Raw genomic sequence first — 26,038 nt, forward strand, 5'->3', positions numbered from 1 at the left:
CCCCGAACACACAACTTAATTCCATCAATAATAATTCATTCCACTAAAGAACTATTATTGAACTACCGCACCAATCCCAAATTACATTTTGGGCTCCTTCTTATTATGAGTGTGTTAGTCTCCCTGTGTTTAAGATGTCGAATGCCTACTAATTAAATGAGTTACTGACAACTCACTTAATTAATATCTTAGTCCAAGAGTAGTACCACTCAACCTTATCGTCATGTCGGACTAAGTCCACCTGCAGGGTTTAACATGACAATCCTTATGAGCTCCTCTCGGGGGCATTATCAACCTAGATCACTAGGACACAGTTTCTTTCTATAATCAACAACACACACTATAAGTGATATCATTTCCCAACTTATCAGGCTTATTGATTTATCGAACTAAATCTCACCCATTGATAAATTAAAGAAATAAATATCAAATATATGTGCTTGTTATTATATTAGGATTAAGAGTACACACTTCCATAATAACTGAGGTCTTTGTTCCTTTATAAAGTCAGTATAAAAAGAAATGACCTCTAATGGTCCTACTCAATACACTCTAAGTGTACTAGTGTAATTATATAGTTAAGATAAACTAATACCTAATTACACTACGACCTTCCAATGGTTTGTTCCTTTCCATCTTGGTCGTGAGCTACTGTTTATAATTTATAAGGTGCTGATAACATGATCCTCTGTGTGTGACACCACACACCATGTTATCTACAATATAAATTAATTGAACAACTACATTTATCATAAATGTAGACATTTGACCAATGTGATTCTTTTTTCTAGATAAATGTTTATACCAAAAGCTAGGCTTTTAGTATACACTCTAACAAATCGAAGGTCGAGCGAGCACCCACGTGCTTATATATGCTCGGTCGGGCAAAGCCCACCCGAGTATAAAGGTATTTAGCCTTATATATGATTTTCGACATATTACCAGCCAATCGCAGGCCGAACGAACACCCACATGTCCATATATGTTCGACTGGACAAAGCCCGCCCGAGCATAAAGGCATTTAGCCTAATATATGATTTTCAGCATATTACCGGCCGACCACAGGCCGAGTGAGTACTCATGTGCTCATATATGCTCGGTCGGGCAAAGCCCGCTCGAGTATAAAGGTATTTAACCTTATATATGAATTTCAGCATATTATCGGCCAATCGTAGGCCGAGTGAGCACCCACGTGCTCATATATGCTCGGTCGGCCAAAGCTCGACTGAGCATAAAGGTACTTAGCTTTATATATAATTTTAGCATATTACCGGCAGACTGCAGGTCGAGTGACCATCCCTATGCTCATACACACTCGGCCAAGCAAAGCCCGTCCAAGAATAAAGATATGCTCAATAGAAGGTATTCCTAATATATATATACAAACAGCTTGAACGACCGATAGGGACAGGCCCAACATAATATTTGGTGGGAAATATTTTCTAGAAGCTTCTTCAGTTACAATGACGTGTCCCCCATCACAAATATAAATCACAAATGACAAAAGAGGTACATCTAGTGTACAAAAAAGATTCCTTAAAGGATTATTGCATGAAGTATAGAAGATGACTTCATCTTCTAACAAACCCTAACGAACCGGGGACCACTTCACGACTACAAAGGCCACGTGAGATAGTATAAAAAGGAGGATCCTCTCTGTTGGTAAGGTACGTAAGTTCTAGCATCTAAACTCTATTTCACTTCAGTTACTGTTCTTCTTCTTTTCTTCCACCTTTGAGAGAGAAACTGACTTGAGCATCGGAGGTCACTAATGCTTTGTTGATTTATCTCACTATGGGTAGGATCATGGAGGGCTTCTTCCAAATCTACAGAAGGTTGTCTTCATCATCGGAGCTAGCGCTCATCTTTGCAAATTTCAGACAGGATCAGCTAATTTTCTAGATAAGTAAGAAATTAAATTATGCAATCTATCTAATGACGGACTCACAGTGGAGTTAGAATCGTCTGAACCTGATACGAATCTGTGGCTTTTTTCGAACTCATCTTTCAATTTGTTCTCGAACTCGATTTCGACAACTTGTTCTCGAGCCAGAAGCGCGAGGAAGCTTGCTTGCCCATGTTCTTCGTCGGAGTCTTCCAATGAAGTCTCATCCCATGTTGCTTGTAGTGCCTTCTTTTTCTATTGCTTCTTGGCTTCCTTTGGATCCAGACATATTGGCTTGATGTGTCCTTTATTTTTGCATCCATAACATGTAACTTCTAACTTGGCTTTCATGCTCAAATTTGGACTTGATTGCTTTATCTTCATTTCAATCACCTTCTTGATCTCTCGTTTAGCGAACCCCTTCTTCTTTTTACACAAATTTTGAACCAGGTTCATGAACTCAGTAGTGATTTCCTCGTCGTCTTCTAAATTCGATTCACCTTCAGACTCTGGTTTAGTTCGGTACTAGATCTTTGATTCCTTTGTCATGCTTGTACCTACAACCAAAGTAATACCTTTTTTGAGTAGAAGTGTATGAGTCTATTCATGTAATTTGAATTCATATGATATTTCATCTAGTCTAATATTTCAAAGATTCTTGGATACTTTGTAAGCATCTACCATAAATTCCCACAAAGTATTCCTCGGAAAGCATTTAATGTGTACCTTATAGTGTCATGGTTCTCCGCATTTTGTCAGATCTCATGGAGACCGTTGAGCAAGTATTGGATCCAAGTGTGTAATTGGCTCGCTAATTCACCATCCTGTATTTTAATATTATATAATTTATTTAAAATTAAACAGTGTTTACTTACCTTTGTATCAGAGGTCTCCTCATGCAATTCAATTAGCTTTTCCCATAGGTCCTTTGTACTTGTAAATGGACTGACTCAGTTTAGCTCTTTTTTGGTTTGGCTGCATTGGAGAGTCTAATTTGCCTTGGCGTCATCCTCAATACTTTTCCTTGTTAGTGCGTCCCACTTGTCGTACAAGATGAGTACTCCATCTTCGATGGGGAATGTGAATATGATTTGAATGATGATTCACATCTCCACCTATGTCTTGAGGTGGTACTCTATACGCCTCTTCCGGTAGCCAAAATCCTCGCTGGAAAAGAGGGGCGGGTGTGCGGTGTAGCCTTCTTGATGGGCTATTTAAAATCTCGCATACAACAAAATGAGGAAAACTTGTTCCAAGATTTAGTCTTGGATTAGCAGTGCGATATGAAAAGTAATGAACTTGAGTAGTGTTGCTCCAATTTCAAGAAACATAAAACTAAAAAAAAATTGATCGGAATGGGTGATAGCACATATTCCGATCGACTCCTAAAATCTCAAAAATACCACAAGAAAACTTGCTTGAATGGTAGTTGCACTAATTCAGAGCGGCTCCGCTATGATACTAATTGTAGGATTGAAAGCACTAGAGGGGGTGAATAGCACTCATGGCTTTTTCATTTTTTAAAATTAAGTACAAGTGTAAAGTATGCAGTGGAAAGATAGAAAATGAAAGAACAAACACACAAAGACAAGGTTGGTTATTTGGTTCGAAGCCTTCGATGATTCCTACTTCAAGACCCATTGCCCTCCAGACCGTATCATTGGCCAAGTCACAAAAGACTTCTTCTAGAATCATCGAAATAGTGAATTGAGAATAGGAACACAAAATAAGTACAGTGTAACAGAATACACTGCCTTAGCAATAAATCAAATAGCTTTAAGTAAATTGTTGCTAATCACAAAGTATGTCGATGTGGGATGCTCATGTGTTAGTTTCTATCTGCCACTAGTAGTCGGATGTCACGGAGCAGTAGTACAGCAGCAGAGTGTAGTCGAAGTAGTAGAAGAGTTGCAGCAGCTCGTATTCAAGTTCTATGTGTACTATTCTGAATTTTGGCCGAACAATGCTTTTATAAAGTGTTAAGGGTGCCTCTAACCTTGTCTGAGGCACCTCCAGCTGCAAGAGTTACCCCTCAGCTTCAGACTCGATAAGCTTTATAGATTGCACTCTTTATTCGCCTGAGAGCGCCTTTCAAGTGCTTTGAGGAGACTCTAATGCACTCCAAGTCACCTTCTATGCACTCCAGGGTGCCTCCCCGTAGCGTAAATTTATCCTCAAATTTTATCTACATGAGGGTGCCTCCGCCCTATCCAGGGCGCCTTCGTGTAGCTCCGAGGTGCCTTCGAGCAGCTCTAAGGCACCTCAAGCACTGATCACCTGAGACTTACTTACGTATTTCAATTCCTAAAATGCATGTTAGTCTAAATACAAAAGATACTCTACAAAACAGAGTTTGCACAATATAAAATAATATTAATTAATTAATTTGATAGTCTTGGGACTGTCTAATTCTGAGTTTTGGATTTCCCATGAAACCCTATGTTGAACCAACGCCTACTTTTCCCTCAACGGGAAACATGTCCTCATCTACTCCTCTCAGGAGAGTTTACTTGATGTCAAACCGGTCCTCTAACCATTTGGACTTTTGCTCGGCATCCGAAATTTCAAGACTTTCTGTTGGACATCTGATCCCCAACCCATCCAGTCTTCCACTTAGTGTCCGCAGCCTCTAAGACTTTCATATACTACCCTTGACTAATAAAATTTTTTACCTGATGTCCTCAACCTGCTAAGACATATGTCCAGTCCCTCGGACTAGTACTTCCTTGCCTAGCCACAATTAGAGCTTTCCACTTACCTAATATTCACTAAGACTTTTACCTTATCTAAGCACACTTAGGACTTTCTTACACACTCAGTGAGACTTATTAGAACCACAATACCCTTATCTTTGAATCCTTTGTCATTATCAAAACTTAGGTTTGATCATCTGATGCTTCCTGCACCAACAATTAAGGCTTTAAACCTTGCGACATGGGAGTGTCATGGAGAAATGGCATAGTTATTTTAGGGGAAAGGAAGACACAACCTGTGCCCTGTTGACACAGCATGACCGTGTATATCTCTACTTATACTTGCACGACTGTACCTCTAAGACACGACACGATTGTGTATATCGCTATTCGGGCTGACATAACCATGCCCCAAGGGCATGACACGACTGTCTTTGTCCTCTTCTTTGGCTGGGGGTGCCCTATTTCCATGTAAGTGACACAACCCGTGCCTCTCAGACACGGGCATGTCATGTGTAAATCTGCCCTACCTTTTCCTTTAGCCCTCTTCTTCAAGCTTCTTCTTCCCCAATGCCTCCACACCCATGGATAAGTCCTTGGCTAGCTTGTGGAGCCTTTAAAACCCCCGAAAAAAAATGAAAATAAACAAAACTTTAACAATAAAACAAGAAAGATAAACAAATAATAGAAAATAGAAAGAAGCCTTTGTCTTGCCTTCCAAGAAGCGCTCATTTAAGGTCACAAGATCGACTCCTGAATGACTCAACTAGGAGCCTTGGCCTCAAAAGGGAGATGCTCTCCTCCTTTATGACCACTCACTTCGACCCCTTCCTTTTCCTAGGTTCTTTCCAGAATGATATATTTTTCATTTAATGTACAAGGTAGCTCTTCCTTACTTGCCAGAATTGGTGCTCTATTCGACGGTCTCCTAATAGGATTATTCTTCTTCCTCAAAAGTTGGAGATCATCCAATCTATAACATAAACTCTCTACAGTAGAAATTTCATTAGAGGCATTAGATACAATAAATTCCAATTTATCCTTGACAATACCTAAAGACAGTTTATGATTTTTAACATTTATCACAGCTTCAATTCTGGCAAGGAAAGGCCTTTCCAAAATTATTGGGATCTTCGGGTCTTTCTCCATTTCTAAGATCATGAAGTCCGTAGGAAAAATGAGACTCCACACCTCCACTGGCACATCCTCTATTATACCCAAAGGGTATCTACAGGATCGGTCTGCTAATTGCAGTGCCATGTGTTGATACAGTCTGACCTGGATGTTGTTTTGCTGTTGACACTGATTTAAGTTTGTATCAGACAATTAACTCAGATTAATTACTAATCCAGGTTGACTAGGTTGACCTGATTGAAGCAGTTGGAAAGTCCTGGTGAGTGAAGCCAGGTGAAAACCCTAGTGAGTGAAGCTAGGTGCAAGTCCTGGTGAGTGAAGCCGGGCAAGGGAAAATCCAGATGGATCAAGGGTGATCGGACATCTGGTGTTGAAAAGTCCAAGAAGGAAACTTGGCATGCGGAGTCAGAAAGGGTTCGGTAGCTCGTTCTCTAGGACCAGATGAAGTCGGAGAGGTCTAGGGAGCTCATTTCTCCGGACTAGGTCAGAGAGGGCTCAGCGGACTGAGTCAAGAGGCTGGATCGGTCTGCAGACCGATCGATCAGATTATACCTGATCGGTCCGCCGACCGATCGGGTGATCGATGGCTCGAGCGTTTCGATCGGTGCGGACCGATCAATCGATCGATGGCCCATGTGATTTTACCGATCGGGCGGACCGATCGAAATCAATCGATAGCCTCGAGATTTTCTTGATCGATGCGAGACCGATCGGAGGCTTTAAGCACCGACGAGTGGCCTGATCGGTGCGGGACCGATCAGATTAATACGATCGGTCCGCAGACCGATCAGAAGCTGCGCACCTTCGGAAAGAGCGACGCCTGATCGGTCTGGGGACCGATCAGATTAGTTCCTGATCGGTCCGCAGACCGATCAGCGATGATCCAGAAAGCGTGGTTCGGTCTGCAGACCGACCCACGGTATTGTTTGCTTTGCATGCGCTTTTTCTGATTGCCGTATTTGTATTCACCTATCTGTTTTTAACCATTTGCTGTGAGTCTTTCTAGCTTGCAGGTTGCAGGTCACATTCTCATGTTTGGATTCAAATTAAGCTTCATTAAGAGAAGGAGACAAGTACCCTTTTCACTGTAATTTGCTGCAACAGATGCATTTGAGGCATCAACGTTCACTGACGAAATCTGATTACGATTGGGCTGCTCAGTTTGACCTCTAGCTATTGGTTCGTATCCAGAGACGCCAGTGATTTCCATTGGCATGGGTTCAGAGAATCAGAAGAGGAGGAGGTGTGATTGGCTACGCCTGGCTGGCAGCAGCGATTCTGCAGACGGCGGTGATTCGAGCCAGTGAAGCAGAGAGACATAAGAAGGAAGAAGAGGAGTTCAGAAAGGAATTCTGAATTCTCTGTCTTTTGTGATCAAGCCTTCGAGAAAGCAAGTTGGTGAAGCTGTGAGCTCTTTGCTGAGAAGGTTGATTGTGTGCTCTCTGCTCTGTTCTCTTCTCCGCGTGGCTGTAAGCTCATCTTAATATTTTTCTCAGCCACTGTAAGTCTTTTGCTTAAATCTATAATCATCTGAGACTTTGTTGAGAGGTTGCTCCACCGAGAAGGAGACATCTTTAGCCGGATCTTGTCCGGGGTGTGATCTACCGAAAGATCAAGGAGTCATCCTCCTTACGGACACGCCGAGGAGTAGGGGCAAGTTATCCCCGAACCTCGTATATCCTTGTGTCTGCTGTGTGTTTGTTTTCTTTCGTTTTAGTTTTTCTAATTCCGCTGTGCTGTGATAACAAAGTTCTTGAAGAAATTTCTGTTTAGTGTTTTTCAAAGAGGCTATTCACCCCCCTCTAGCCATCTAAGATCCCAACAAGTGGTATCAGAGCCTGGTGCTCTTCATCTGGACTAACATTCCAAGGAGCAACAAGATGGCCATGAAGGAAGGATTCAGCACCAACAGACCACCCTTCTTCGATGGAGCAGATTTCCAGTATTGGAAGAGCCGCATGGAGTATTACCTCAAGACCGATATCTCCATGTGGTTCTCCGTCAAGGAGGGATTCTCACCTTCAAAGGATGAAGAAGGTAAGGAACTTGACTCATCGAGATGGTCAACCGAGCAAACTCGCAAGGGACAAGCCGATGCCAAGGCGGTTGTCACTTTGCAATGTGGGATAGCCAAGGATCAACTTGTCAAGGTTGGTCCTTTCACAAGTGCGAAGGATCTATGGAACAAGCTCATCGAGCTCCAAGAAGGGACTCGAGACTCTCGGATCGCCAAGAGGGATTTGTTCCTAAACCAACTACAGAACCTTGTCATGAAGGAGAATGAAACTGTAAGTGAGATACATGGAAGGTTCAAGGAGATCATCAATGGTCTCCATTCGGTGGATGAACGAGTAGAAAACCGTGACCTCGTAAGGTATGCTCTAAAAGCTTTTCCTAGGAATGCCTTGTGGTCATCTATGGTGGATGCCTACAAGGTATCCAAGGATCTTTCCATTGTTAAGTTAGATGAATTTTTTTGTGAAATGGAATTACATGAACTTGCTAACAAAGGGCAAAAAGAGAAAGGTATTGCTTTGGTTGCAGAAGAAAAGAGCAAGGAGGGAAGAAGGAAGAAAGAAAAGAAGAAGGAGAAAGAAATTGTTTCATCTTCATCCTCCTCCGAGTCCGATGATGAAGGTGAATCATCATCAAGCGAGATGGCCAACTTCGTGAGAAGAATCATGAGAAGGAGCAGAAGATACAAAGGGAAAGGTAAACCTAGTGAACAAAATATTGACAAAACTAATGTTACATGTTATGAGTGCAGCAAAAAGGGACACTATCGGAGCGAGTGTCCGAAATTAAAAAGGAAGGAGGAACGAGCCAAAAAGAAGGAGAAAAGAGTCAAGAAGAAGAAGGCTCTAAAAGCCACATGGGATGAGTCTTCTTCAAGTTCATCTGAGGAAGAGAAGAGGGAGAAGAGTACACGGCAGTTAGCCCTCATGGCAAGAGAGAAGTCCGAGTCCGAGAGTGAGGACTCAAGCTCTTCAGCCGCGACTTCATCATCTTCGGATGATGAAGAGGTAACATCTCCCCATTTAGAAAAGTGTTATAAAACAATTGCACATTTGTCTACTTCTCTTAAAAAATCAAAAACAGAAACTAGACTGCTAAAAGATGAAATAGAGAAATTAAGGGCCCTTAGGGAAGATGAGGTCGATGACCTTTATCAAGAGGCCCTAAAGGATGAAAACAAAACCTTGAAGGGTGAAATTGAGAAGCTCAAGAAAATGCTTGAGAAATTCTCAACCAGCTCTAAGACCTTAGACATGATTCTAAATGCCCAAAGGGCGGTTTACAACAAGGCTGGATTAGGATACCAACCTAAGGAGTCTAGCTTTATTTCTTTTGTGTCAAGAACCCAATTTCATAGAACACATGTTTCTAGGGTTCATGAGACTAGGAAGAAGGTGACTAAGGCATGGGTGCCTAAGTCTCTCATTGTAGATGCATTAGGTCCCAGAATTTGGGTACCTAAAACATCCGTCTTTCGTGTCTTGTAGGCATTGGTCGAGGGGGAGCGTCTATCAACTTGGTTTGTTGATAGTGGATGCTCCAAGCACATGACAGGGGACAAGTCACTATTCTCTACCATACAAAATAAAAATAGAGGTAATGTGTCTTTTGACAATAATGGTAGTCTTAAGGTTATAGGGGTTGGAGACATTCATATATCCGAATGTCTCCACATCAAGAATGTTCTTCTAGTCAAGGGGATGACTTTTAATCTCCTAAGTGTCAGTCAATTGTGTGATACGGTTACACAATTGAATTTCATTCAAGTCAATGTTTGGTTAAACACATTGACACACTTGACACTGGTACTAGTAGGCACAAGGGTTGATAATATTTATCAAGTATCGTTTAAAAGTGCTACTAATGCTTTGATTAAGTGTTTCATGTCAAAAGAAGAAGAGTCTTGGCTATGGCATAGAAGGTTGGCACATGTCAATATGAAGAACATCCGGAAGTTGGCCAACCAAGGATTAGTGCGAGACTTACCCAGCATCAAGTACCACAAGACCAAACTATGTGATGCATGTCAAAAGGGTAAGCAAACAAAAGGTGTTCATAAAGGTAAAAGCATTGTAAGTACATCTACTGCTTTAGATTTATTGCACATGGACCTATTTGATTGCAGTAGTGTAATATCATTGAATGGAAGTAGATATTGCTTGGTAATCGTTGATGATTTTACTAGATATACATGGACTTTCTTTTTGAAACATAAGGACCAAACTATAGATATTTTTATTTCCTTTTGTAGAAGAACTGAAAATGAAAAATCGACAACAATTAAAACCATTAGAAGTGATCATGGTGGGGAATTTCAAAATCATAGGTTTTTAGAGTTTTGTCAAGAAAAGGGATATAGGCATGAGTTCTCTACTCCGAGGACCCCACAGCAAAATGGGGTTGTTGAGAGAAAGAACCGAGTCTTACAAGAGGCTGCACGAAGCATGCTCAATGAGTACTCACTACCGAGCTACTTATGGGCTGAAGCTGTGAATACAGCTTGCTATGTGCAAAATCGAGTTTTAATACATAGGTTTTTAGGAAAGACTCCCCATGAACTTTGGTTTGGGAAACCACCTACAATTAAACATCTTAGGGTGTTTGGTTGTAAGGTGTTTATTTTGAACACCAAGGACCATCTTGGGAAGTTCACGGCTAAGGCTGATCAAGGGATACTAGTCGGGTATTCTCTAACCAGCAAAGCTTATCGAGTCTACAACAATAGGACTAAATTGATTGAAGAGTCCTCTGATGTAGCCTTTGAAGAAATCCCTAACTTAAATGATCAATCTAGGGCTATAGGAGAAATTCAATTTGAACTTAGAAATCTAAGTTTGAATGATCAAAATGAAGAACGAGTCGAAGTTGACTCTGATGTTGATGAGCAAAGGCAACAAAGAACTCAATCTGATCCTTTGCCAGATATTGAGTCCTTGCCTGTGCCTAGTGAGACCATTCATGAGGCACCATCAACACCAAGACAATCTAGGATAGCCTCTAGTCATCCCCAAGAACAAATTGTGGGAGACATCCAACAAGGGGTTAGGACTAGATCATTCTTCAGAAATGAGTCTAATGAAGTCGCATTGATTTCAGAGATTGAACCAAAATTAGTTGATGAGGCATTGCACGATCCTGATTGGATCATAGCTATGCAAGATGAATTAGGTCAATTTGAAAGGAGCCAAGTGTGGGACTTAGTTCCTAGACCTAAGAAGACCACCATTATTGGAACTAAATGGGTCTTCAAAAATAAGTTAAATCAAAAGGGAGAAGTTGTAAGAAACAAGGCAAGACTTGTAGCCAAGGGCTATAGTCAAGTCGAAGGTCTCGATTATGATGAGACTTATGCTCCCGTGGCCCGATTAGAGTCCATTCGTTTGATGCTAGCTTTTGCTGCACATAGAGGTTTCAAGCTCTATCAAATGGATGTTAAATCTGCCTTCTTAAATGGTTTCATTAAAGAAGAGGTCTACGTTGAACAACCACCGGGGTTTGTGAGTACCGAAGCTCCAAACCACGTATACAAGCTCAAGAAAGCTCTCTATGGGCTTAAACAAGCACCACGAGCTTGGTACGAAAGGTTGTCAACATATTTACTAGAAAAGGATTTTGTGAGAGGCCAAATAGACCCAACACTATTTCTGCGTAGAGATGGTGACAATATTTTTGTAGCCCAAGTATATGTCGATGACATAATTTGTGGCTCAAATAACAAGGGCTATTTGAATGAATTCATTTCTCACATGGAAAGTGAGTTTGAGATGAGTCTAGTAGGAGAGTTGACATTCTTCCTCGGACTTGAAATCAAACAAACTCGAGATGGAATTTATGTCCATCAGGCAAAATACACTCAAGAGATGCTTAGAAAATTCAATATGAGTGACTCTAAGGAAGTGTCCACTCCAATGGCGACAAGCACTCGCCTTGACAATGATGAGAGTGGAAAACCAATTGATCTAACGCAATATAGAAGCATGATTGGTAGTCTTCTATATCTCACAGCTAGTCGACCGGACATACTCTTTGCTGTGGGCATGTGCGCTAGGTATCAAGTCTGTGCCAAGGAATCTCATTTAATTGCAGTTAAGAGAATATTGAGATACCTTAAGGGCACAATTCGAGTAGGTCTATGGTACCCTCGTACAGAGTCTTTTGACTTGATAGGCTATACCGATTCCGATTATGCTGGGTGCAAATTGGATCGGAAAAGCACTAGTGGGGGTTGCCAATTCTTAGGTTCATCATTAGTTAGTTGGTCAAGTCGGAAGCAACATTGTGTTGCTCTCTCCACGACCGAGGCCGAATATATTGCCATGGGAGAGAGTGTATCACAGTTGTTGTGGATGATACACACCCTAGAGGATTATGGACTTTCTTATAAGGGTGTACAAGTGCTATGTGACAACATTAGCACGATCAACCTAACTAAAAATCCAGTCCATCATTCAAGGACCAAGCACATTGAAGTGCGTCATCACTTCATTAGAGATCACGTAGCTAGGGGTGACATTGTGCTCACATATGTGGAGTCAAAGTCAAACCTAGCCGACATTTTCACCAAACCCCTTCCGGAAAATGAATTTAGTCATTTAAGGATGGAGTTGGGGATGTGTTTGGCTCCTTAGGTCCTTAGGACTTCATCATGATCAATAAGGACAAATTAAAATGACAAGAGTAATTGGGACAATAATTTGGGCAACTTGGGAACATCTCACACAAACTATAAGGTTTAACAAAATATTTTTGTTTGCTAGAAATGGGGTGAGATGCTAGGATCAACCTAATTATTCAAAATGTATCATGCATCCCTTGAATAATTAGGTTGAAGAGACATTAATGGAGTATGGGGAAGGCCATTACATAATTCATGTGTATTTGGCTCCTAGATCTTACTCATATATTCCAACCAAGGAATCTTGGTTGGACTTTTGCCTAGAAATTTTTCTAATCATGGTTGATGGTTGATGGTTGATGGTTGATGTGTTGATTGGTATTGTTGTTTGGTTCATGTCATGACTTTTGATTGATAAAACGATAGGTTATTAAAGGAAATAATAATAAATTGGATATATTTTGACAAACTTGAAACTAAACATAACAAGAATCAAGAATTTCAGCTTTCATGCCTTGATTGCAAATTAGGACAAGTTGTCTATTTTGACAAACTTGAAACTTGTCTGAAATCTCAGTGGTTGTAGTCGAATTTGAAAGTCTCAAATTATAAACAAATTCACACCATAAGAGCCCATCGTTAGGACATAGTTATGCTTGTAGATTCTCAGGGTTCTAGATATTGATTTTGAAAGTTTTACTGGAGAAACTTCTACGAACTATCAAACATATCTAAGGATTTCGGTTACTGAAATCACTGAAAATTTCAGTATCAAACACTGATCGGGCTACAGCCCGATCAGGAGAAGATGGATCGGTCGACAGACCGATCCAAAAACTTCCCAACCTTTCTGTCTGTAATCTGATCGGTCCAGGGACCGATCAGGTTATTTTTGTGCGGCTCATTGATCGGTCCAGGGACCGATCAGGATAATCTGATACGCATAAGGCTCTTCTGATCGGTCCATAGACCGATCAGTGGTTCCATTGGTTAAGGCTGTGACTTAGGGGCTTACTGTTCGATCTCTGATCGGTCTACGGACCGATCAGGAAGTTCCCTGATCGGTCTGGTGACCGATCAGGGGCTTCGCTGAATGCTACTGATCACCTTCTGATCGGTCCACAGACCGGTCAGGAGGTTCCCTGATCGGTCTGGTGACCGATCAGGGGCGTCGGATACCTTCTGATCGGACAACCGTCCGATCATTTCTTCACTGTACACCCATCTTAACCCTTAAAACCTCCCGATCCCCTCTTTCCCTCATTCACGCGAACCCTAGCCGACTCTTCCCACCAGCCCACCCTTTCTCTTCTCCTTGCACGCCGAAGCTCCAGCCCTCGGAAGCCCTAGCCGAGAGTTCCATGGCTCCAAGGTAACTCCTACCTCTATAGAACTTGGCATTGTGTTTTCATTTCTCATCTTCTGTTGTTGTGTTTGTCTCGGTTCTTATTTGTTGGTGGCTCCGGTGCTCACTCATTGCCCCATCTTACCCCATTGTGTCCCCTTAGGAAGAAACCAGTAGGAGAGGGTACTTCCAAGTCCAAAGATAAATCCAAAGCTACTGCTGCTCCCTCTCGACCCCAACCAGCTAGTTCCAGTAGATTCCCAAACCGTCAGTCTGAGCAAGCTTTTCAACAAAGGACATTCAAATTACTTCCTTGTAGGTCCGTGGATAGAAAATTCATGGACGAATTTTGCCCACAAGTGTCCGAAATCATAGCATACTACAAACTCGATTCACTAGTCTACTTGGAACGGGATATCAACTATGACTTGGTCTCTGAGTTCTATAATAACCTTCATGAGACTAATGATCAAGGTTTTAAAACAAGAGTTGCTAAGCGGACTCTTGATTTCAGTATCTCATCTTTCTTTGAGTATCTCGATTGCCGGAGGTGTTCCGGTGATGTCTTTTCGATATTTCCTGACTTACCAGATCAGTTACCTCCACCGTTTGATATCTCACCTGACGATATATATGAGTACTTCTTCAGACAGCCTAGACAAGGGCTAGATGAGCTAGATGTTGACTTCCCTACTTTTGCAGCCTTGAGATTATCTCCTCAAGATTACATTCTTTTTAAAATTGTCACGAACTTCCTTCTACCTATCACATCTAAACCATTATCTGAGATCCGATCATATCATTGTCTTATGCTTTATGGTTTGCGTCGGCGTCTCGATTTTGATATCATGTCGAGCATCTACTCCTCGATCATATCATATTCTCAGCCTAGCGGCTTCACTATTTATATGCCTTATGGGCATATAATTACTGATTGGCTTGAGACCCTTCAGGTTGATGTCTCTAAGGGTAGAATAATCAAAATGGTCAGGCAGGATTGCCGACTTGGGAAACGGGCATTTTCCAAGTCTGGAATCATAGGGCGAAATGGGGATGTTCAGTGGAAGGATGGGAGAGCTTTAGGTGAGTTACCACGACAGGCTGCAGCTGCTCCTCCTGCTGACATTGGCGAGGCGGATCCAGACCTGCGCTGGCAGATCGCTGAGTTGGAGAGCCGATTTGATCGTCACGAGGAGATGGTGGCTGCTGAGTTCGATGGACTACGCATACGGATTGACCGGCGCTACGATGACCTGCGCGGGCATATTGACCAGCGCTTCGATGATATGCGCAGTCATCAGGTGGTGACACAGCAGTTGCTACTCGGATGGATGGCACGCTACCCGCCTCCGCAGTCTTACCCAGGCTATTCATCCTCCAGCGTGCCGCCTCAGGATTTCACCCTTCCCGCCGATGATGATGATGCTCCTCATGTTGAGGACGTTGATTGATATACCTTGTCTGTATGTATTTTGGATGTTATTTGTTAGTCTGATCTGGATGTTTGCACTTCTGATGCTACTCATATATTTATGCTACTCGGTTTTATATTTGCTTGCTCCTTATTATGCTTCATTTTCTATGTTTTTTTAATAATATGCTGTTCCTATGCCATGATTTGATTGTATCTTTTGTCTTTCTTACTGTCGTATTGTGACCTTAGAGGGAACTCTAGGTCAGTTAAAAGAAGGCAGTATGGATTAAGGGGGAGCCTTTTGAGTTTTTGTCACCTCATTTGCACCTTTTCGGTGTTTGACAAAGGGGGAGAGGATACCTAAGTTTAGAAATGTATGATCTAAAGATTTTAGGGGAGAGGATAACGGGAAGGATCTTGATTCCCGTCCTTGACTTGGTGGTGTATCCGTCTTAGGGGGAGGATCCTGATTTCCCTAAAATTATGGGTATATGAGCATTTCTGATCTAAACTTAAATCGTGTTGTCAAACAACAAAAAGGGGGAGATTGTTGATACAGTCTGACCTGGATGTTGTTTTGCTGTTGACACTGATTTAAGTTTGTATCAGATAATTAACTCAGATTAATTACTAATCCAGGTTGACTAGGTTGACCTGATTGAAGCAGTTGGAAAGTCCTGGTGAGTGAAGCCAGGTGAAAACCCTAGTGAGTGAAGCTAGGTGCAAGTCCTGGTGAGTGAAGCCAGGTGAAAACCCTAGTGAGTGAAGCTAGGTGCAAGTCCTGGTGAGTGAAGCCAGGTGAAAACCCTAGTGAGTGAAGCTAGGTGCAAGTCCTGGTGAGTGAAGCCGGGCAAGGGAAAATCCAGATGGATCAAGGGTGATCGGACATCTGGTGTTGAAAAGTCCAAGAAGGAAACTTGGCATGCGGAGTCAGAGAGGGTTCGGTAGCTCGTTCTCTAGGACCGGATGAAGTCTAGAGGGCTAGGGAGCTCATTTCCGGACTAGGTCGAGAGGGCTCGACCCGACCGAAGTCAGAATGGATCGGTCCGCATCGATCCAGGAATTTATACCTGATCGGTGCCGACCGATCAGAATTGATCGATGGCTAGCGATTGCGCATCGATCGGGCACCGATCGAATCGATCGAGCCCATCGGATTTTACCGATCGGCGGACCGATCGAAATCAACCGCAGCTCATCGAGATTTTACCGATCGGTCCGAGACCGATCGAGGCTTTAAGCACCGGACGGCGACGCCGATCGGTCCGGGACCGATCGATTATACTGATCGGTCCGCAGACCGATCGAGCAGACTGCTAATGAGCGACCTCTGATCGGTCCGGGACCGATCAGGAGGTTCCCTAAGTCATTGCGATCAGCGCCATAAAGCGTGGTTGATCGGGCGACCCACGGTATTGTTTGCTTTGCATGCGCTTTTTCGATTGCCGTATTTGTATTCACCTATCTGTTTTTAACCATTTGCTGTGAGTCTTTCTAGCTTGCAGGTTGCAGGTCACATTCTCATGTTTGGATTCAAATTAAGCTTCATTAAGAGAAGAAGACAAGTACCCTTTTCACTGTAATTTGCTGCAACAGATGCATTTGAGGCATCAACGTTCACTGACGAAATCTGATTACGATTGGGCTGCTCAGTTTGACCTCTAGCTATTGGTTCGTATCCAGAGACGCCAGTGATTTCCATTGGCATGGGTTCAGAGAATCAGAAGAGGAGGAGGTGTGATTGGCTACGCCTGGCTGGCAGCAGCGATTCTGGAGACGGCGGTGATTCGAGCCAGTGAAGCAGAGAGACATAAGAAGGAAGAAGAGGAGTTCAGAAAGGAATTCTGAATTCTCTGTCTTTTGTGATCAAGCCTTCGAGAAAGCAAGTTGGTGAAGCTGTGAGCTCTTTGCTGAGAACGTTGATTGTGTGCTCTCTGCTCTGTTCTCTTCTCCGCGTGGCTGTAAGCTCATCTTAATATTTTTCTCAGCCACTGTAAGTCTTGTGCTTAAATCTATAATCATCTGAGACTTTGTTGAGAGGTTGCTCCACCGAGAAGGAGACATCTTTAGCCGGATCTTGTCCGGGGTGTGATCTACCGAAAGATCAAGGAGTCGTCCTCCTTACGGACACGCCGAGGAGTAGGGGCAAGTTATCCCTGAACCTCGTATATCCTTGTGTCTGCTGTGTGTTTGTTTTCTTTCGTTTTAGTTTTTCTAATTCCGCTGTGCTGTGCTAACAAAGTTCTTGAAGAAATTTTTGTTTAGTGTTTTTCAAAGAGGCTATTCACCCCCCTCTAGCCATCTAAGATCCCAACACCATGGTGGTCTAATTAAAATCATTAAAACCCAATCTTTTGTACATAGAATAGAAAATGAGACTTACACTAGCTCTAAGGTCACAGAAAGCCTTACCACTAACTGTGGTACCGATCTTTCATGGCATAGAGAAACTTCTTGGATCTTGAAGCTTAGCAGGTGGTATGTCTAGAGTAGAGCACTACATTCCTCCGTCAAAGTCACGGTCTCATATCTTTCTTTCTTCCTTTTGTTCGAGATGATCTCTTCCATGAATTTAGTAAATTTTGACATTTGTTGAAGGGCATCCAAGAGAGGGATGTCAATACATATTTCTTTGACCTTCTCTAGAAATTTTTCAAAATATGCATTTTTCATGGCCTTGGAGATTCTTTGAGGGAAAAGGATTGGTGGAACAGATCTTGTTGGTGGAGGAACTTCAACTGGTATGGTATCCTCCTTTTGAACAACTTCATCAATAGAGGTAGAAGGAAGCAGCTCTCCATTATATTCAATTCCCTTGTCTTTAGCGATGCTCAACAAGGTTTTCCTCTAGCTTCCTGGAAAATTTCATTGTGTCCTTGAGGAGGAACTCGTCGCATGTGCTATTTGAATATCAAGCATCTTCAAGTGTCTTTTAGTGTTGTCCAACCTTGTGTTAGGTTGCTTGATATTATTTTTTGTTTCACCTTTGTTAGCAAGTATCTCCTCAAGGAGTTATAAGTGTTCTATTCATATCTAGTTGGTTGCCCTTGGTCTTGGTTATTTCTAATGAGAAGTTTGGGTGACTCTTCCATCCAGGGTTATAAGTGTTGAAGAACATATTGTTTTACCTTTGGTTGAAGTTGCCTACTGCATCAACTTGTTCAATTTGAGCCAACTATGCAGTGAAAGCTTGAATTGGGTAACTTTCCTTGATGTGTTTAGTACTTCCACATCCTTCACATGTAGTGATGATGGTGTTTACTGGATTGACATTCATTGTATCAAACTTCTTTATTAGAGCATCTAGCTTTGTAGAAATTAAATTCATTGCATCAACATCATATTTTCTAGATATTTTGAATGGATTCTCACTTCTTTCAGAAGCCCATTGATGGTAGTTTAGTGCTACACTCTCATAATTTCTTTGGCTTCATCCAATCCCTTATTCAATAATGCCCCACCAACTGCGGAGTCTAGAGAGACTTTGGTTTGGTAATTAATGTCATTATAAAAAATGTGTATCACCACCACTTTTCTAAACCGTGGTGGGGGCATAGTCTGAGCATCCCCTTAAATTTGTCCCATGCATTATATAAGGATTTACTTTCATTCTATCAGAAGCTAGCAATCAGATTCCTCATGTGAGTCATCTTGGATGGAGAGAAGAACTTCTCTAAGAATATTTACTCACGTTGTTGCTATGAGGAGATGCTATTTGTAGGTAGGGAATTCAGCCAGGTCTTAGTTCTATCTCTAAAAGAGAATCCTCACAATACTAATTTTACTGCCTCGGGAGGAACCCCATTCATCTTCATAGAGTTGTATATTTTATAGAAAGTTTCTAAATGTTGATTCAGATCTTCAATGGGTCTTCCCCCAAACTAGTTCTGTTGTACCATTGATATTATGGTTGGTTTAATCTCAAAATTGTTGGCCTTAACATTGTAGGTCCAAGTGAGGCCGACTAGAGGGGACGGAGGGGGATTGAATAGCCCTATAATTCCAGTTAAACAAATTTCTCTTTCTTTTATTTAGTAAGGATACACAATTCATTAACAAACAATTTGCATAAAATAAAAGAAATAAAGTAAGAGGACTATGGATTTTTTTACTTGATTACAACCTAGGTAGTTGTTAATCTAAGGTAGTTGAAAGCTCCACTAAGAAAAATATCCTTCGCGTAGGTAGAGTAGTGTAATGACCCAAAACTCCTCATTACGAGTCCTAATAGTACGTAAAAACATTTAGAAATGCTTTAGAAAAATTCTAGAAATTTTTAGAGTATTTTTATGCAATTTTTGGAGGTCGTTTGGTATTTTTACTAAACGAAAGAAGTTTCGACAAAAAAAAATATCCAAGCCGAGATTCAAACCGGAGACCTCCGACCGAGCCAACTCTTAAGCGAATCCAGCTGAGCAAGTGTACCAGCGGACATTACTAATTAAATAAGGAGCAAAAATCTATTTAAGCAGTAGTTGAGGAATAGGAAATAAATTGAAATAAAAAGGGGCGGCTGAGGAATCAAACCCGTGACCTCTGACCCGGTCAAGATTTAGCAAAGCACGGCTAACCAAGTGTCCCAGCGAGCGTTGTTGATTAAAAGGAGAACAAAATTTATTTAAGCAGTAGTTAGGGAAATAGAAAATAAATGGGAATAAAAGGTTCGGATGAGGAATCGAACCCGCGACCTCTGACCCAGTCAAAACGCGGCTAGCCAAGTGTTCAAGCGAGCGTTGTTGATTAAAGGAGGAGTGAAAATTATTTAAGTGGTAGTTAATAAACAGAAAATAAATTGGAATAAAAGGGTTGAGGTCGAGATTCGAACCCGCGACTTCTGACCCGAACCGAACCTTAAACGAATCCGGCTGACCAAGCGCCCAAGTGGGCGGTTCTGTTTAGAAAAGGTAGCAAAATTTATTTAAGAAGTTAACAGAAATATTAAGTTATAAAAAGGGATAAGTTGATGCTCTATTTTCCCGTGATCTAAACCATTCTCTCCTTCTCTTCTGCGTGCGATGGTGGAGCTCGGGCAGAAAACAAAAGGGAGTTAGGGCATCGTCTCCGGCGGTCGGCCAAGGTCGTAGAAGCCCTTCTTGTTCGGTTGTGAGTCCAAGAAGCAAGGTAAGTGCTTCCTCACCTGCAATAGAGTAGTTTCGGATTCATGTGTTCTTGATTTCCGACGCATGCTGCAAAGATTGATGATTTTGAAGATTTCCTGCAGTGAGTTTCATAAAGAAGATGAGAAGATGTTTTAATTAATTTGAATATGTGGTTTAGTTTATTCCTTATTGTTTGATTGGTGCTGCTGCCATGAAACTAAATTTAGTTCATTTAGATTTGGAAAGGAGTAAATTATTTTGTTATGCAGTGAGCATGAGACAGATATCATATTGATTAATTTATGGGAAGAGAATGCATAAATTTAAGGGAATATTAGATTCAGAAAAGATGATGATCAAATGTTGATGACGTAAATTAAGGATGGAAACTTTACTTTCATATTTTTGATGGTTTAGCATTGGAAGATCCTATTAGATCTCTAGTAGCTTAATTAGATTTGCAGATTTTAATTAAGCTTATAGTGCAGATTTTAATTAAGCTTATAATGCAGATTTTTATGTAAGCTTATAGTGCAGATTTTAATTAAGCTTATAGTGCAGATTTTTAATTAAGTTTATAGTGCAGATTTTTTGTGGAATTTATAGTGCAGATTTTAATTAAGCCTATAGTACAGATTTTAATTAAGCTTATAGTGTAAATTTTTATGTAAGCTTATAGTGCAGATTTTAATTAAGCTTATAGTGCAGATTTTAATTAAGTTTATAGTGCAGATTTTTGGTGGAACTTGTAGTGCAGATTTTTTGTGGAATTTATAGTGCAGATTTTTGGTGGAACTTGTAGTGCAGATTTTTGGTGGAACTTATAGTGCAGTTTTTAGAAAAAAGATTATAGTGCAGTTTGGTTAAGTATTATAGTGCAGAATTTATGTTTGCATAGTATGCAGAAATAGTGTAGCATAAAATGCAGAATCTTGATTAGTATAGTATGCAGAATTTTGATTAGCATAGTATGTAGATTTTTGTTTATGCATTTCAAAGTTAGAATTTGTTTAAACATTTCAGTTTTTAAAGAAGCATTCTTTTATTAGAGGTATTAACAAGTATAAGAAAGATAAAGAAAAGAAACAAAAAGGCCAAGGGCTTAAGTAGATCCCAAAGTCAAGACTTTAGGGATTTTGACACACAAGGTGCTCGTTAAAATGCCAAGGCATTTAAAGAAGAAGTAATTAAGATAAATCAACTTATGAATCAGTATTTTACTTTTATCAGTGACACTGTGCTGGACTCTTAGTTGTCCTTGGGTTGGGGTCCCATAGTCGTCCGTAGGTTTAGATAACCTAGTAAACCCTACTAAATTCGGGACTAGATACCTCGGGTCTAGTTAGGGATGCGCGTATAGCAAGTACAGTTGCCGGACCCATCAGCAGCATGATTATTATTTTTATCTATTATGAAAATAGTTTTCAAAACTTCACAAATCAGTTACGTGAATACAGTTCAGATTTAGCATTAGCCTAGCATCAGTTTAGCTCAGCTTATGTATCAGTTCAGTTAAACTTATTATTCTGAAGTATAAAAGTATAAGTTTTGAACAAGTGAAATAAGTTTTACATGTTTAGCATTTCAGCATGTCTTGTTTCTTTTGCTATTAGATGAGCATTCAGTTTCTAGATTTCTTTCAGCTTACATGCATACTCGAGTTTTATGAGTTAGATAGCGCTTACTAAGCAATTTTGCTTATAGTTGCATTTCCTCTTACTGCAGATAAAGGAAAGGAAAAGTTATAGCAAAGGAAGGCGACAAGGAGGTGCGGATGGATGTGTGATGCCTGGACTATAGAAGCCTTGGGATTTAGCATAAGAATTTATTAAGATTATGTTGTGTTTAGACTATTGGAATTATTCATTCATGTTGATGATATTATTCATAGAATGATTTTATGTGTTTAGATGAGTCATTTTAGTCTTCCGCTGCTAGTTAATTGTATGTTTTGAGTTCTCCGAGAGTTTTAGGAATTACTATCAACATGTGAACAAGGTTAGTTAAGATAAGTTAGTAGTCCAGTAGCGCTCCGCCCTCACAGACCAGTGGTGGGGAGGGTGGGGTATTACAAGTAGCCTCTTATACACTTTTAAAGTTCACAAACTAACTAGGAATTGAATACAGTGATTATTGCTTTAACTCCATGCTCCATGGTGCTATTTATAGCATTATGAGAAAAGTTACCGTTGTGCTAACATAGCTTGGAGGTAGCTCCAAGGACATCCAAGGCACCCTCAATGGATAAATCTTTATCTATGCAACAACAGTCACTCAACGGTTCTACCGCATTGGAGGCTCCTTCAATGTGCTTAGAGGTGCCTCGGCCTTGGCACTATTCATCCGAGGTGCCTTAGGCACAATGGAGGTGTCTCATGTCCTGAATGTGGCAACTTCGCTGTCAAAGCTTGAGGCTCCTCGAGCACTGTTTATCTAAATGATCAATTTTTGTATTGACTATTCTTTTCCCCATGCTCGCTTGGGTGATGCTTTGGCCATCTACAATTAAGCTCACCAAAACCCAACTCCGGTCTTTCTCCTCAATAAGGTTTTCTTCTCAGCCCTTGGAGCGCACATCCTTCTTGTTGGTGCAATCGACCTCTAGGGTTTCGATGTTTGACAATATACCTAAGTCTGATCAGTTTAACCAAGAGTTAATCTAAATAGGACTTGATGTTTGGAAAAGAATAGTCTAGTCAGGACTAGATGACTAGCAAGGAGAAGTCCTAACTGGAGGTTAGGCAAAGTAAAATTCCTGGTGAGTGAAGCCAGTGTTGGAGTGTATACTAAAAGCCTAGCTTTTGTAAACATTTAATTTTGAAATAAAACAATCACATTGGTCAATATCTACATTTATTTGTTAAATGTAATTGTTCAATTAATTTATATAAGTAGATAACATGGTGTGTGGTGTCACATTCAGAAGATCATGTTGTCGGTTCTTTATAAATTATAAATAGTTGCTCATGACTAAGATGGAAAGGAACAAACCATCGGAGTAGTCGTAATGTAATTAAGTATTAGTTTATCTTGATTAATAAATTACACTGGTACACTCTAAGTGTATTGAGTAGGACTATTTAGGTAAGTTCTTTTTGTACTGACTTAATAAAAGAACTAGACCTTAGTTATTATGGAAGTGTGTGCTCTTAATCCTAATATAATAACAAGCACATATATTTAATATTTATTTCTTTGACTTATCAAAGGGTGAGGTTTAGCTCGATAAATCAATATGCCTGATAAGTTAGGAAATGATATTACTTATAGTGTGTGTTATTGATTATAGAAGGAATCTGTGTCCTAGTTATCTAGGTTGAGAATGTCCCCAAGAGGAGCTCATAAGGATTGTCATGTTAAACCCTGCAGGTGGACTTAGTCCGACATGACAATGAAGTTGAGTGGTACTACTCTCGGAGATAGATATTAATTTAGTGAGTTGTCAATAACTTACTTAATTAGTGGACATTCGTTATCTTAAATACAGGGAGACTAACACACTCATGATAAGAAGGAGCCCATAATGTAATTTGGGATTGGTGCGGTAGTGCGATAATAACTCTCTAGTGGAATTAGTTATTATCGATGAACTTGAGTTGTGTGTTCGGGGCGAACACGGGATACTCAAGCTCATCGGAAGGCCAAAACCAATTTCTCCTCTAGGTCCCTGTCGTAGTCTCATTATAGCCTCAAGTCCATCCAAATGTAAGGCTCTTCTTGGTGTCCAAGAAGTAGGCCGATCCAATGCTTGGTGACCAAGCAAGGGCCGGCCACATCTTCTTCTATAGGGCCCGACCCTTTGCTCGGTAATCAAGCATGAAGGGGCCGGCCACAATAATTCAAAAAGGGAGGGTTGTTTTGAATTTTTAAAATCTTCTCTTTGTAGAAAACTATAAGCTTTAAAAGAGAGATTTTAATTTTTAAAATTTTCCTTATTTGAATTAGGCTACATGTTTAAATAGAGAGTTTTAAAAGTTTTAAAACTTTCCCTTTTTAACCATCCTCATGGTTTAGAAAAAAAAGGAAGATAAGTTTTAAAATTAAAATTTTCTATCATCATGTTAAAAAAGAAAATTTTATAAGAGAAGTTTTTAAATTTTAAAACATGGTTTTAATTTTTAGAAACTTTCCTTTTTTAACTCACACTTTAAGAAATTAGGAGAGAACTTGTAAAATTTTATAATGGCTTATAAAATTTTATTAAAAATTTATTTTTCTTTTTTTCTCTTGATGAGGTGGCCGGCCACCTTGCTTGGTGCCCAAGCAAGGGGTCGACCATAATTAAAATAAAATCATCATCAATTAATTTTGGTGATTTGATTCAATCAAGAGGAAGGAAAAGGAAAAATTTTAAGGGAAAAGGAAAAAACTCTTAGAAGATTTTAATTTTTTGTAAAAAGTTTTTCCTTATTTGCCTTGGCCAAGTAATATAAAAGAAGGGGTGAGGAGGTTTCATGAGACACAATTCTTATTCTCTTGCTTGGAGAACCTCAAGTGACCGGCCCTCCCTCTCCCTTCTCTTTTCCCTTTTGCTCTCTTCTCCTTGGTGGTGGTGGTGGTCGGATTTTAGAAGAAGAGGAAGGAAGCTTTTGGGTGGTGTTCACCTTGAAGGATCATCACCCACACGACGTCCAAGGCGAGGCGAGGAATACGACAGAAGATCTCGAGGTCATTAGCTTACAAAGAGAAGGTATAACTAGTAATTTTCTTCTACATCATACTAGTTATTTTCTTTGTAAGAATTCTAAAAACAAGAGGCAATTAGATCTAGTTTTTCGAATTAGTTTTTCGAATTTTTGTTTTCTTCTTTTTCAAATTTGTGATTCGATTGTTCTTTTTGGTTAACGTAGAGTTATTTAAGAAAATTAAATATTAGCTTTCCTTAAAAAGCTTTGTCTAGGCGGTGGTGGTTGCTCCCATATCCAAGAAGGTCATGTGCCTCGCCATGCAGTCCTGGAAGCCAATTTTGGAAATTAATATTTAATGAAATTAATAACATAGGTGGATTTGAATCAATAGTGTTAAGTTCCGCTTGCGATTCAAATCTAAACCATTAAGAACAGATAAGTTAAATTTGGAATCAATGATGTTAAGTTCCGTCTGCGATTCCTAATTTAACTTCTAAAGAACACAATAGGTTATTTAAGGAAAGGTTCGACACTTAGTACAAAAAATTTTGTACAGTGGAACCGATACGTTTTTCCTAGGACTAACCAACAGCCAGACCCTAGTGAGTGAAGCTAGGTAGTGGATGTCAGGCCCTAGTGAGAGAAGCTAGGTAGTAGAAGTCCTAGTAAGTGAAGTCGGACCCTAGTGAGTGAAGCTAGGTGATCGAAGTCCTGGTGAGTGAAGTCGGGCCCTAGAGAGTGAAGCTAGGAGGAGAAAGTCCAGGTGAGTGAAGTCGGGCAATGGAAGTCCTAATGAGCGAAGCTAGGTAACCCTAGGGGGAGATAACCCTAGGTTATACTTGAATTCTGTTAACACTGTTTTACCTTACCATTTTATCTATTGTGCTAACTCAGTATTGTAGAGAAATTCAGCTGGGTCGACGGGCTGACCGGATAACTAACACGAAGTCTAGATAGGTCAACGGGCTGACCGGATATCTGACAGGTAAATTAAGGTCAGTCACTAGAGGGGAGTGACTTGGTAAGGAAGTGTTTCCCATTCGAGGGAACAGTAGGCGTCGATCCAACTCAGAACCATTTTGGTAATCTAAATTGAGATCGTGACTAGATTCTGGTCTTGGGGAGATAGAATCTAATTACTACCCTTTTTTATTATAATTGTGCTAACACTTTATTTTGCAGGGTAGTATAATTTGTATTTACCTCGGA

At 40.5% G+C, this 26,038-nt stretch overlaps 1 non-coding gene across 1 annotated transcript; it reads left to right on the forward strand.

Moving 5' to 3' along the window:
• Positions 1-18,639: 18,639 nt before the first annotated feature.
• Positions 18,640-18,749, forward strand: LOC122035528. Its single transcript, XR_006127077.1, has one exon. It is a non-coding gene; the product is annotated as a small nucleolar RNA R71 (small nucleolar RNA).
• The last annotated feature ends 7,289 nt before the right edge of the window (positions 18,750-26,038 follow it).

The sequence above is a fragment of the Zingiber officinale genome, chromosome 11B, assembly GCF_018446385.1.
Source record: "Zingiber officinale cultivar Zhangliang chromosome 11B, Zo_v1.1, whole genome shotgun sequence".
Taxonomy (NCBI): Eukaryota; Viridiplantae; Streptophyta; class Magnoliopsida; order Zingiberales; family Zingiberaceae; genus Zingiber; species Zingiber officinale.